The following is a 15,291-nucleotide window of genomic DNA, read 5'->3' on the forward strand; positions in this document are numbered from 1 at the left end:
TTGTTCTAGCACTAACACGGCAACAACTGTTCCATGTCCAACACAAATATTCTGTGTTGCTGTTTGCTGATAATGTAATATTAACCACATAAACAAAGCAAAACATCTGCTGTTCAAATATGAATTTGAATGAATTGTTCAAACTGAGGCCAAAAACATGCAAATGATACAAGTCATGTAAGCTCCATTTTACATGTTTTAGGTACAGTTGGATGGTTAAACCCTGTTGAGTTGTTTTAGTAATGATTATATTATTAACCCTCTAAGCGCCAAAGTCGCAAAATTGCGACAAGACGTCATACTTAATAAAATAGACTGTAGTTCCTAATATAGTGTAATATCTCATTTGTATTCCCTATCTCTAGATGGCAGACATGTAGTACTTCGATTCTGACTCTGAAGGGGAATATTTGCCTTTTGGAAATGACGATCGGTCGTCTAATAATCGCGCTTCTCCCGGTACATCTTTGCAGCGCATGAAATGAATGAATGAATGGAAATAGCGATGACAATGGTGGCTGGGTTTATTTGAGAAATGAAGACGTGTATCAGGACTGGATCAAACGCTTTGATGAGCCTGTTGGTAATTTAGTACTTTCTCCTGTTTTATTGTTGGTTTCCTCTTTTCTGATCATTTGGAATGAGGACAAAGAGATAAAAAAAACTAAAACATGCAAATATGTTCAAACATCAATTCAATATCTACTATTTCCTGAATATTATGAAATTCAAGATGGCCGCCTCTGATGACGTCATAATATGCAAATTAGACAAGTATATTTACACCCCACATAAACTTTCGGTCATGCCCAACATTTTTCTAATTTACATTAGATCTCTATCTTTAAGCCCTTTCAAGCCACAAGCTTTTGAAATCTTGATGTCAAAATCCAGCATTTTTCCCAAAAATCCCTGGCACCTAAAGGGTTAATCAATGTTATCTGAACTGAAGTTTTAAATAAAAAAGTAAAAATTCAAACCAGTGAAATGTTTCAAAAGATTTATGTTCCGTTTCAAAAGATATGTGCACAAACCAGTTTAAAAGAGCTTGTGTACATCGCAAAACTCAAATTTTCAGAGATATGTTTTATGTTTGTGATCCAAATAACAGCATAATCATAAACAGCTTGTTCAATAACAGGGGGGTTATGAGACATGCTATTGCTAATAAAGAGCTCTTGATAATGAAAATTGTTGTTTTTAAAGACTCTAAAGGGGTCATATGATGCGATTTCAATTTTTCAGAGTTACAAACTCTTGGTGCATAAAGAAGATCTGTAAAGTTGCAAAGACTAAAGTCTCTAATCCAAAGAGATATTTTTTCATAAAAGTTAAGAGTCAGCCACACCTACCTAAAACGGCTAGTTCTAACACGATATCTGGGAAGATTTGCATAACGCCACCCAAATGTTCACGCAAAGAAAGAAGGCGTAACTTTTATTCTCGCTGTAGTATTGTTGCCGCCGCCGCCATGTCGTGAAGGCGCTGTGTGCTTCGTTGTGAAAGCGAAACTACTTTGTTTGGCCTTCCAAAAGAGGACGATATCGCTTCGTCATGCCTGGAGCTGATTCGTGCTGGTCGCTGAGGAAATACTTCAACTTTGCGCTGTCGATCGCCGGATCGGCTTTCACCATGGACGAAGCGGAGTCCAGCCCGGGGTCGTCACATATGATTGCCGCAGGCATCACAATATGGTAAGGGACGTAACATTTCTGTCACACGCTTGAGGAATTCGGCCAATCACAACGGACTGGATTGCTGGCCAATCAGAAAACACCTCTCATTTTCAGACCGATGAGCTTTGTAAAAATCGACGCGTTTCAGAAAGGCAGGGCATCGAGGAGAAACTATAATGTACAGTATGTGGAAAATAATGTGTTTTTTAACTTTAAACCGCATAAACACATTTCATTACACCAAATACACAAAATTATGTTCTTTTTAGTAGCATCATATGACCCCTTTAATGTTAATCTGAGAACTCGTGTTGTCAAAATCCAGCTGTCAGTCACTGAATCCAAAATGTGTACATAGTAAAAGATATATGTTACTGCAGTCAGGAGCATGAAATATTGTAGATAATAGTGATAGCATACACTTTCAACAATCACTAAAGTAGAATTAATTCACCCAAAGTCAAGAGCAAAGTGCCCAAATAACTATAATGGTGACATCAAACAGACCATACAAAAGAAATAAAGCCAAAATGGTTTATAATAATTGAATATTGTGATGACGTTTTTGGAGTTGTTTAAGCATGCTCTGGTGAGATATCATTGATTTCATTTACAGTTTATTTCATCGAAGGCTGTGTGGCTGTCAGTTGTACTTGTGCTGTCTGCTTGTCTCTTCTCTTTTTTTCTGTTCTTGTTGTTCCTCTTATCTTCAGTGATTATGCTTGTTAACTGCAAGTGTCATCATCTCTAATGGTCCATCATCCACAGACTGAATCTGCTTTATTTCACTAACTGCAACCCAATAACTTATTAAAATTAATTGGATAATTGGTCTTTATTTAATTATAAACACACACTAAGAAACATGATATGTAATGTGTACATGAGATTTGTTGTGGTTTAGCTGGGATCACTCAAAAGATCCACCAGCACACCAGCATTCCAAGCTGGTCCCAGCATACCTTATACTGGTGACCAGCAATGCTGGATTTTTCAGCAGGGAAGATGAATGGCAGCGATTTTGTTCTTGTGCTAACATGTCACCAGCAGTTCTCTTACCAACACAACTATTCTGTGTTGCTGTTTGCCAATAATTGAATACAACATCTGCTGTTTGAATTTGAACTTGAATGAAGTGTTCAGACTAAGCTTAAAACCAGGAACATGCAAACGATTCTGTCCAAACTTATTTTCACAAATGCAATCCATTAGCAGATACTAAATTAACCAGTCCTCTTCTACAGTCAATGTTCTATTTTAGGTTGAATATTGCAATGGTGGTGCAACTGTTTGTAGAGAATCTGGGTAAAACAGAAACAGTATCGACCTTTAGGTCTGTCAAAGCGAGATGCCCAATTTTGCTCCGACCAGATCTATGTTTTCCACGGCTCTGCACGGGCCATTTTATATTGCAATTATTCAGAATTACTGAGAGGAGCTCTAGGTGCAAACTGGGCACTAGAGCTACGCGGCATCCATTTTGCTCTTGCTCTAAAGCCGGGATACACTGCATGATTTTAGCAATCCTATAAAATCATTACTTTATCACACTGTGCGACATGGATCGTTTAAACTTGGGTACGACAAGCATATAGACTGTACGATGATGACACCTATTAAATCGTAGGCTGCGATTCAATAGGCGTGCTACACACGTTAACGCAACGTCATCAGCATGCGCAAGTGGTAAACAAATACCGGTACATCAAGATGAATTGTGCTTTGGCAGTTGTGCTTTTCATGTGCGCTGGAACAAAGAAGAGGCGCCGGCGGAAGAGGGCAATATGGACCTGCTCATGGCTCGGGAAAAGAGGACAACTTGGGATGCCAGTTTTGCACAGGGAGCTTAGCAGCTGCAGTTCCTCCGCTATCTCCTTCCATGCTATGTCCTTTTTGGTGCGGCCATGATAGCAGCTAGAGGACACATCATACAAACATGTCCTCTGCTGCCACAACTCAACAAGAATTTGTTCTTTATGGGTATCCCACATACCAGTATACCTTCTACTTTTTTTTGCCTCCATGGCATTGAAATTTTAGCGCCGCTGGTCGCGTGGATCAATATGTAATTTCATGTTGCAATTTCATTGGCTGCTGAGTAGACGCAGGTCATTGCAGCAAACACACTGCGTTGATCATGCTGCATTTCTGACACTGTCAGAAAACTATCGTAGGGTATCTTTGGTCGCAAGACCGGGAAAACACCCGTATTTGAACCTCTCTCACTGTACGACATAGGACCACCGATTAAGAGCCACAATCACAGAAATCGCCACGATTGCTTCACAATGGCAATCTTTCATCTGGGACAGCCAAGAATCGTGCAGTGTATCCCGGGCTTAACACATCAACAGCTGTTCCCTGTCCAACACCGATATTCTGTTCTGCTGTTTGCTAGTACCATATTGACCCGAATATAAGACAATGTTTTTTTTTCTTGGAAATACATCTGAAAAAACGCGGTCATCTTATATTCAGGGTCTAGACTTTGACATGTCAATAATACACCCACAACAATAGGTGGTACCAAATACGCATAAAACGAGCGTGTCATGAAATACTTAATGTAATGCATGTTGTAAAGGTTGTAAAGGCTACTATTAGATGGATAGCCTAAATGTCCTCATTCACATGGGCTACCTGTTTTTTTATTTTTTATGGTATATCAAATAGTGTATATTTTTTAAATGTGATTGTTGGTACATTTTACCATTTTTTACCATACTTTCAAAACAAAAATTAAAATAGGAAAAATATGCAATATGAAAATAATTGAAGACAAAATGTGTTTTACTGAGAAAAAAAACAAGATTTGGTTTTTAAAAAGCCTTTTTCCAAAAGGTACATCTGGGGTCATTTTATAATCAGGGTCGTCTTATATTCGGGCCAATATGGTAATTCAGTAGTAACCAAGTAAACAAAAGCAAAACGCATGCTGTTCAAATATGAATTTGAAAGAATTGTTCAGACTGAGGCCAGAAACATGCAAAATATTCTATGCAAGTTCAATTTCATGTGTTCTGTTCCAAAATGTGTTCGCCAATAATTCGATAGTAACCAAATCAACAAAAAGCAAAACATATGCTGTTATGTGAATTAGAATGAAATGTTTGGACTGGGGCCCATTACTTGAAAACAAACGCTTCTAACTAGGAAAGTTTAATTTCACATATTGTTATATTCCAAAATGTGTCAAAACTCAGTTTTCTCTTACAGGTAAACTAGCAACAGTATGAGGAGAATCTTGCTGCAATAAAAAAAATCCATGTTTTCTGGCTTTGTACGGCCCATTTCACATCACACTTACTCAAAAAAATTGAGAGGAGCTCTGGGCAGACACTTGATGCCAGTCAGGTACAGTTAGAAAGCTAGTGCTGAACAGCGGCCATTTTGTTCTGCATTAACACGGCAACAGCTGTTCCCTGGCAAACACTTGAGTTCCAGTCATTCCAGAGCTTGATTGGACGTGACGTACTGCATATGCATGGATGTAATCATACGGCCCACTGCAGGACATGCAACATGCAAACGGCAAGAGTGGCCATTCTGTGCACGTTTAAACGAGAGAGAAATATGAAGGCATAAAGAGGCTTGGAAAGTGAGAGCGAGCGAGAGAGTGGACAGTTTTGAGTCAGTACTGCCAGAGGGCTCACACATCTCATTTGCCTAATGAAATAAATCACAGTCTGGAAGTTTCCTTCATTTGTTCTTGGAGGCTGCTCTTCCTTCAGGGCTGAAAGGAAAAAACGACAGAAATGCATTGAATTATTAGAGCTAATGCTGCCCCTGCTGTGCGTTCAGAAGGAACAGACAGGCTGTTCTGCGTGTTTATTGGGAGGAGAACCTGTGTGTGTGTGTGCCTGTGTCTCTCTTTAAGGGGATTCGCTTTGATCCTTAACCCTCTACCCACTCTTTTCATTGATCTTCCCTAGTCATAGATGTCAAAAATAGATTGCCAATAACAAAAAAAAAAGGGAAATCCACACGTGCACACACAATTTTTTTTTCCACTGGCGTAATGATTTTAATACTGAAGGAAAAGTCAGGTTTTGCTACTTTTTGAGGCCATGCATTGCCCTATAATGTAGATCAAACCAGTACACACAAACTAATGTAGCAGAAACAGGGACTGTGTGTGGTAAGCTGGGTTGAGCCAAGCTTGCAACTTATTTTACCTTCGCAATGCGAAAGACTTACTGAGTACACCAGAATATTCTGTGAGAAATCATGTAAGGCGGCACTTGATTTTATTCATTAGAATTTCAATGGATCACTGGAAGCAGATAAATAATATACTTTTGTTAATTACTCTCCTGTGCGGCCTTGATTATATGAGACAAAAAAAAATCGATTAAGAGGCGGACAAAAAAGCTGTTAGAGTTAAAACAAAAAACTGATTGCACTGATGAATCATGCATAATTAGGCCAGGGACATTTATTTCAAAGTTACAGTTTCCCCCCTGTTGAAACGTTAAATTTGAGTAGGGCATATTAAAGGGTTTTTCCCTTTTTAAATAGTCAATAGCCTTTAGTTCACACTAGTATTCAAAATTCTGGGGTTGGTAATTTCTTATTTTATTTTTTTTAAATAAGTCTCTTATGCTCAGCAAGGCTGCATTTATTTGATTAAAAATACAGTAATATTGTAAAATATTATTACAATTTAAAATAACTGTTTTCTATTTTTAATTTATTTTAAAATATAATTTATTTCTGTGATGCAAAGCTGAATTTTCAGCATCATTACTCCAGTCGTCAGTGTCACATGATGATCCTTCAGAAATCACTCTAATATGCTGATTTGATGCTCAAGAAACATTTCTTATTATTATCAATGTTGAAAACAGTTGTGCTGCTTAATATTTTCGTGAGAGCCGTGACATTTCTTTTCAGGATTCTTTGATTAATAGAACGTTTAAAAGAACAGCATTTGAAATAGAAATTTTTTTAACAATGTAAGTCTTTACAGTCACTTTTAATCAATCAACACATTTTTACTGAATAAATGCATTCATTTCTTAAAAATAAATAAAAAAATAACTTACTGATCCCAAAAGTTTAGGTCTCAGCCAGTGGCGTAACTTAGTAATGACGGGCCCCAGTGCAGGCTATTACTACGGGCCCCCTGGGGTGCATGGTTATGAAGCACATACAAACACACAGCGCTCGTGTCTAGAAGGGAACCCATACAAGAACATTTGTGCCTAACCTACTTAATTTAGACCAAGTAAAATCAGTATCTTATCAGTTTCTTATAATAAATTGAACATCGAAACTCAAATTCTCTCTTTGTGTGCGTCTCTCTCTAACACTGTGCCGCTGTGCGTGCGCCTGGCCGCAGCAGCCAGAAGTAGGCTACCAAATTAATCGTGTTGAATTTTACAGTCATCAGCATGTGTTACCTATTGTATTTGCAAAGCACAGAAGGCAAGGTTATCAGAAGCATTGAGTGTTTCAGCGCTGTGGTGCTGAAATTACAGCAAACTTTTTTTTTTTTTATTTTTTTTAGCACAGTAACCCAGTAATCGCGGCAACCGCATTCCTCTCCAAAAAGCAAGAGACTAGATAAGAAAGAGGTCTAAAAATTATCAACACCATGTCCCGAATCATGGCCAACTTTAGCGGCAACAACCACACACAAGCACATACACACATTGGCGCCTGCAGGTGTACGGCTGAACGCACTGAATATGAATTTGAAAGAATTGTTCAGACTGAGGCCAGAAACATGCAAAATATTCTATGCAAGTTCAATTTCATGTGTTCTGTTCCAAAATGTGTTCGCCAATAATTCGATAGTAACCAAATCAACAAAAAGCAAAACATATGCTGTTATGTGAATTAGAATGAAATGTTTGGACTGGGGCCCATTACTTGAAAACAAACGCTTCTAACTAGGAAAGTTTAATTTCACATATTGTTATATTCCAAAATGTGTCAAAACTCAGTTTTCTCTTACAGGTAAACTAGCAACAGTATGAGGAGAATCTTGCTGCAATAAAAAAAATCCATGTTTTCTGGCTTTGTACGGCCCATTTCACATCACACTTACTCAAAAAAATTGAGAGGAGCTCTGGGCAGACACTTGATGCCAGTCAGGTACAGTTAGAAAGCTAGTGCTGAACAGCGGCCATTTTGTTCTGCATTAACACGGCAACAGCTGTTCCCTGGCAAACACTTGAGTTCCAGTCATTCCAGAGCTTGATTGGACGTGACGTACTGCATATGCATGGATGTAATCATACGGCCCACTGCAGGACATGCAACATGCAAACGGCAAGAGTGGCCATTCTGTGCACGTTTAAACGAGAGAGAAATATGAAGGCATAAAGAGGCTTGGAAAGTGAGAGCGAGCGAGAGAGTGGACAGTTTTGAGTCAGTACTGCCAGAGGGCTCACACATCTCATTTGCCTAATGAAATAAATCACAGTCTGGAAGTTTCCTTCATTTGTTCTTGGAGGCTGCTCTTCCTTCAGGGCTGAAAGGAAAAAACGACAGAAATGCATTGAATTATTAGAGCTAATGCTGCCCCTGCTGTGCGTTCAGAAGGAACAGACAGGCTGTTCTGCGTGTTTATTGGGAGGAGAACCTGTGTGTGTGTGTGCCTGTGTCTCTCTTTAAGGGGATTCGCTTTGATCCTTAACCCTCTACCCACTCTTTTCATTGATCTTCCCTAGTCATAGATGTCAAAAATAGGTTATGAAGCACATACAAACACACAGCGCTCGTGTCTAGAAGGGAACCCATACAAGAACATTTGTGCCTAACCTACTTAATTTAGACCAAGTAAAATCAGTATCTTATCAGTTTCTTATAATAAATTGAACATCGAAACTCAAATTCTCTCTTTGTGTGCGTCTCTCTCTAACACTGTGCCGCTGTGCGTGCGCCTGGCCGCAGCAGCCAGAAGTAGGCTACCAAATTAATCGTGTTGAATTTTACAGTCATCAGCATGTGTTACCTATTGTATTTGCAAAGCACAGAAGGCAAGGTTATCAGAAGCATTGAGTGTTTCAGCGCTGTGGTGCTGAAATTACATGATATGTAAATGTCTGTGCCGGTGGGTGTTGTGTTCTTTCCATTTGTGTTAAAAGGGCGATTGCTCCTGTAGGAACGTCTTTGACCTCTTTTATATTGTCATCTTAAACTTTTCAACCCATTATTTTGTTGTTTAGGAGCTGGAAAAATAGATACATAATGGTCAACAATCTTATTATCTGTTAGTCTTGTCTTTATCACAATCATAGCCATGGCAATTTATGTTCTGCCATGAGGCTGTGGTGTTGAAATAAAGCAAAATTTTTTTTTTTTTTTTTTTTTTAGCACAGTAACCCAGTAATCGCGGCAACCGCATTCCTCTCCAAAAAGCAAGAGACTAGATAAGAAAGAGGTCTAAAAATTATCAACACCATGTCCCGAATCATGGCCAACTTTAGCGGCAACAACCACACACAAGCACATACACACATTGGCGCCTGCAGGTGTACGGCTGAACGCACTGTGAGTACCATGAGCGCTCAGACTGACCTGAGATTTGCCCCGCAAACATTTCAGCAGCTATCATAGGCCTGTGTGTCCCGTATTTCTGTCGACTGAACCAGCCATGCCATTAATTATGAATTGATCAGTCTTTTGCACGCCAAAGTCAATACGTCAAATAGAAACAGAAAATCGTGCTATACGCACTTTCATGAGATCGGGTTAGCCTACAACAATTAATTTGTTGGCTATTTTACAAATGGGGAATACAACCAATTCATGACAATGTTTTATATTCAAGCTACCTGTAAAATATTAGTGTAACGTTCTTTAAAATCATCTGGAATGCAATAAAGTAATGTTTAAAGCTGTTTTTAAAGCATTTGCTGCATGGATTAAAAAAAAATAGGCCAATAAATAATTCACATATCAGACAAAATTGCATTGCAGCAAATCCTTTAAATTTTATTTAGAGGTATTCAGAACAGAGCAACATAAAAATCAGAAAAAATATAATCGGGCCTGTTAAGGCTTTTCATTATTTTTAGAGTTTAGATGGTGATAAAAAAATGACTCGCCATCTCCTCATTGGACATGCCTTTAGAGAGAAATGCATCCTTACGGATTACATAATGAAAGAGTTTTTGTTTTATCATTATCACAACATTTTGTTGATATTGTGAATGCACACAAATAAAAGTAGACCCTTTACATTTCCGATATGCATTACTCTTACCTTTATGAGCAAAAATTACGGCGTATTTTAAGATGTTTCCACTATCAAGCAAAACGAGATGAAAAATTGAAAAAATGCAAGTGAGTGATCGTGCTGGCGCCTCCATGTCCTGCAAAGTGCGCAAAAACGATTAGATATGTGCCTAATAATGCACATTTATATCGTTTAAACATTTAAACTAACATTGTGATATGCTTGAACTGTTTTATATCTATAGATTTTATTTTAGGCAAGTCGAGATGATTTGAGAAGGCTCAATTGATCAAACATGACCAGCTCCATACACACATTGGCGCCTGCAGGTGTACGGCTGAACGCACTGTGAGTACCATGAGCGCTCAGACTGACCTGAGATTTGCCCCGCAAACATTTCAGCAGCTATCATAGGCCTGTGTGTCCCGTATTTCTGTCGACTGAACCAGCCATGCCATTAATTATGAATTGATCAGTCTTTTGCACGCCAAAGTCAATACGTCAAATAGAAACAGAAAATCGTGCTATACGCACTTTCATGAGATCGGGTTAGCCTACAACAATTAATTTGTTGGCTATTTTACAAATGGGGAATACAACCAATTCATGACAATGTTTTATATTCAAGCTACCTGTAAAATATTAGTGTAACGTTCTTTAAAATCATCTGGAATGCAATAAAGTAATGTTTAAAGCTGTTTTTAAAGCATTTGCTGCATGGATTAAAAAAAAATAGGCCAATAAATAATTCACATATCAGACAAAATTGCATTGCAGCAAATCCTTTAAATTTTATTTAGAGGTATTCAGAACAGAGCAACATAAAAATCAGAAAAAATATAATCGGGCCTGTTAAGGCTTTTCATTATTTTTAGAGTTTAGATGGTGATAAAAAAATGACTCGCCATCTCCTCATTGGACATGCCTTTAGAGAGAAATGCATCCTTACGGATTACATAATGAAAGAGTTTTTGTTTTATCATTATCACAACATTTTGTTGATATTGTGAATGCACACAAATAAAAGTAGACCCTTTACATTTCCGATATGCATTACTCTTACCTTTATGAGCAAAAATTACGGCGTATTTTAAGATGTTTCCACTATCAAGCAAAACGAGATGAAAAATTGAAAAAATGCAAGTGAGTGATCGTGCTGGCGCCTCCATGTCCTGCAAAGTGCGCAAAAACGATTAGATATGTGCCTAATAATGCACATTTATATCGTTTAAACATTTAAACTAACATTGTGATATGCTTGAACTGTTTTATATCTATAGATTTTATTTTAGGCAAGTCGAGATGATTTGAGAAGGCTCAATTGATCAAACATGACCAGCTCACTGTCTGCTGCTGGCCGCTTGGTCGTTACTTAAAAAAAAAAACATTTAACGAACAAAAAATGCTCCAAACGTTTTTCTAAATTAACTTTTTAAAGAGCAAAAAACTGATAAATTCATAATTAATGGCATGGCTGGTTCAGTCGACAGAAATACGGGACACACAGGCCTATGATAGCTGCTGAAATGTTTGCGGGATTCATTTTCGAATGGTAGAAAAATATAATTTCTCAGAACAGATTTTCAAGCAATGCAGACTAATTCATAGAAAAACTTTTTTGTTTTAATGCGGTTGCAATTATTTAGGCTATAAAAGTAGCTGACTACTATATCTTGCAATTCTTTCACTGTACATTGCTATCCTTGTTGTTGTGGTAAAAAGTTAATCGTTTTGCAGCACTGCAACAGTTATTTTACATTTTATTATTAAAACACAGTATGAAATAATGTCCAGATGTCAGAGAAAACTCAACACCCCCCTCCCCCCAATTCTCACTCCAAGTTGAACTCAAAACAAAAGTTGGCAGCCCTGCGTTAATTTAGGTCTACTAGTAGCCTACAACAAAACCTAACGTTAATACATATCCAAGTTAAAAGTAGACATATCACTTCTCTTTAAATTTACACCTAACACAAAAGCCTAACATTATGATATGATTATTTACACCAACATTAGCTAACATTAGCTAGCTTGCTCTTAAGGCTAGACTACGTGCTACATGAGGAAAGTGGTGTTAGTTGGTGAAGCATGCTGATCCAATGTACAAATATTGCTGCTGGGAGGGCACTGGGAAGTAGTAAAAAATGCAAAATAATCTAATTTTGGCAACTTTGCTGATTTTTTTTCCTCTCCTGTCTCTTCTTACAACCACTTTTATGTTTGAATGGCATATTCGCTTAGGTCTGCTCAGCTAATCCGTTTAGGCGTTTAAACTAGCTGCCGGAGTGTTGTTTTGTCACGTGATCAAATAGAGATTTAAGATTGGACTGTGATGACCCGTTTCCACAGTTGTCAACATCACAGATCTAGTCATTGAAATCTTCATTTTAAAAAAATACAACACATTTATAATGCTCTACTTTGTTTTATATTATCTTGACAGTAAATGACAAAAAAAGAATTAGCGCTGCTGCGAGGGTTTCTATACAACGGGGAGTGGAGGGAGTGACAACAAATTTGACATGTCAATCTCAATATTTTTCTCCTCTTTTGGAAAGTCGTGGAAATGACATATACAAAACAAGACTATTCATTCTGTTTTATATTTTTATTTACGGGTGGGACGTGTAGCCTATCCCCACGACCCCCCACCACTTGTTGCAACATCTCGCGGCACGCACCGATGTACCTAAAAAAAACATATGAACAGAACTCCATTTGATAACAAATTCGTTGGTCTGTGTTAAATAACAGGCGATCTATCGCTGGAATGTGTTATGGCGAGCGCTCGTTGCTGCTGTTATCAGTTCTCTCTTGGCACTCGTGCACAATGCGCAGTCTTCACACAGACGATCGTACGCTTTGTTCTGGTAAAAGCACAAAACAAAATGCACACAAACATGTCCTTGCTCTTGATATACAATCACTGATGAACACCTTTGAGAGAGAAAAAAACTACACAAGGGTGGATTAGAACCCAGATCCTCGGAAATGCTTGTCAAAAGTTGTACCACTGGACCACTAAAGCCCTCAAAAAACTTTTGCAAATGTATGTATTTATTCAGTACTGAAGAATCTCGGTACTAATTGTATTTTATTATTAATACGTTTATTATTAATTTATATTAATATAGTCGCTTGCAATGTGGGCAGGGCCCGCGTGCGCTCCGGGCCCCCCCAGCGGCACGGGCCCCAGTGCGGCTGCACTGTCTATAGTTACGCCACTGGTCTCAGCTGTGAACCATGACATGCTGATTGCTAATGCTATTCAAGCAGGTGGTGTGAGGGGGAAGGACATTCTCATTCTAGAGCGTTTAATTGGACAAACATTTATAAACGCCCACAAATACAAGATGAATCATCGAGATGACTTTAGGGGCTCTTTAACAAATGATCAGTTTCAGAAGTCACGTTCTTGCATTCACGGTCAATCGTCCAGCTAGGCAGCAGTTTGCACATCCTCTGCTTCCTCCCAGCTTCCATCCATTCCATTCACTCTTCCTACTCTCTCCTTCATCATTCCAGCCATCACTTCATCCTCCCTCTCTCCTCCCCATGACCTTCTCTGATATTTACCCTCATCTCCTGTGGCACAGCAAAAAAAAAACACACAGCCACCGGCAGAAGAGAAGGGACTGACCAATAAAATTGGCCATGACAGAAAAACAGCCCGCTTGCGTGCAGGCAAGACAAAGCATCAAAGTCTGGGAGGTAAAAAAAGGAAAACAAACATGGAAGTATGCACAGAGCCCTTCCTCCTTCTGTCTGCATGTTACTAATGGTCAGAAAATGCTCCCCTCCTGGGAGGCACCACTGTCTCTATTTTTTCCTCTTGCTTTTGTAGCTGTTAATAAGAAAAAAAATCGTCTTTCAACCTCTTTCTTTTGATCTTGCACAATGGCTCTCCTGCAGTCCCAGCTGATAAAGGATGGATGGGAGAGAGAGAGAGAAAGGTAGAAAGCAAAAGAAAGAGGTGCAGCAGGCGGTCTTGGGAGCCCGTGCTGGTTGAGAGGGGAGCAGTGCAGCGTGGGCATTCACTAATCCGTTTAGGCGTTTAAACTAGCTGCCGGAGTGTTGTTTTGTCACGTGATCAAATAGAGATTTAAGATTGGACTGTGATGACCCGTTTCCACAGTTGTCAACATCACAGATCTAGTCATTGAAATCTTCATTTTAAAAAAATACAACACATTTATAATGCTCTACTTTGTTTTATATTATCTTGACAGTAAATGACAAAAAAAGAATTAGCGCTGCTGCGAGGGTTTCTATACAACGGGGAGTGGAGGGAGTGACAACAAATTTGACATGTCAATCTCAATATTTTTCTCCTCTTTTGGAAAGTCGTGGAAATGACATATAACAAACAAAACAGACTATTCATTCTGTTTTATATTTTTATTTACGGGTGGGACGTGTAGCCTATCCCCACGACCCCCCACCACTTGTTGCAACATCTCGCGGCACGCACCGATGTACCTAAAAAAAACATATGAACAGAACTCCATTTGATAACAAATTCGTTGGTCTGTGTTAAATAACAGGCGATCTATCGCTGGAATGTGTTATGGCGAGCGCTCGTTGCTGCTGTTATCAGTTCTCTCTTGGCACTCGTGCACAATGCGCAGTCTTCACACAGACGATCGTACGCTTTGTTCTGGTAAAAGCACAAAACAAAATGCACACAAACATGTCCTTGCTCTTGATATACAATCACTGATGAACACCTTTGAGAGAGAAAAAAACTACACAAGGGTGGATTAGAACCCAGATCCTCGGAAATGCTTGTCAAAAGTTGTACCACTGGACCACTAAAGCCCTCAAAAAACTTTTGCAAATGTATGTATTTATTCAGTACTGAAGAATCTCGGTACTAATTGTATTTTATTATTAATACGTTTATTATTAATTTATATTAATATAGTCGCTTGCAATGTGGGCAGGGCCCGCGTGCGCTCCGGGCCCCCCCAGCGGCACGGGCCCCAGTGCGGCTGCACTGTCTATAGTTACGCCACTGGTCTCAGCTGTGAACCATGACATGCTGATTGCTAATGCTATTCAAGCAGGTGGTGTGAGGGGGAAGGACATTCTCATTCTAGAGCGTTTAATTGGACAAACATTTATAAACGCCCACAAATACAAGATGAATCATCGAGATGACTTTAGGGGCTCTTTAACAAATGATCAGTTTCAGAAGTCACGTTCTTGCATTCACGGTCAATCGTCCAGCTAGGCAGCAGTTTGCACATCCTCTGCTTCCTCCCAGCTTCCATCCATTCCATTCACTCTTCCTACTCTCTCCTTCATCATTCCAGCCATCACTTCATCCTCCCTCTCTCCTCCCCATGACCTTCTCTGATATTTACCCTCATCTCCTGTGGCACAGCAAAAAAAAAACACACAGCCACCGGCAGAAGAGAAGGGACT

The 15,291-nt window shown here is 39.0% G+C and overlaps 1 protein-coding gene across 2 annotated transcripts in view; it reads right to left on the bottom strand.

The window, feature by feature from the left end:
- The window catches only part of LOC107599314 (adhesion G protein-coupled receptor L1-like), a 175,645-nt gene that overhangs the window by 96,198 nt on the left and 64,156 nt on the right, over positions 1–15,291 (bottom strand). The gene's annotated exons all lie outside the window — the stretch shown is intronic.

The sequence above is a fragment of the Sinocyclocheilus grahami genome, unplaced genomic scaffold, assembly GCF_001515645.1.
Source record: "Sinocyclocheilus grahami isolate Dianchi unplaced genomic scaffold, SAMN03320097.WGS_v1.1 scaffold264.1, whole genome shotgun sequence".
NCBI classification, from domain to species: Eukaryota; Metazoa; Chordata; class Actinopteri; order Cypriniformes; family Cyprinidae; genus Sinocyclocheilus; species Sinocyclocheilus grahami.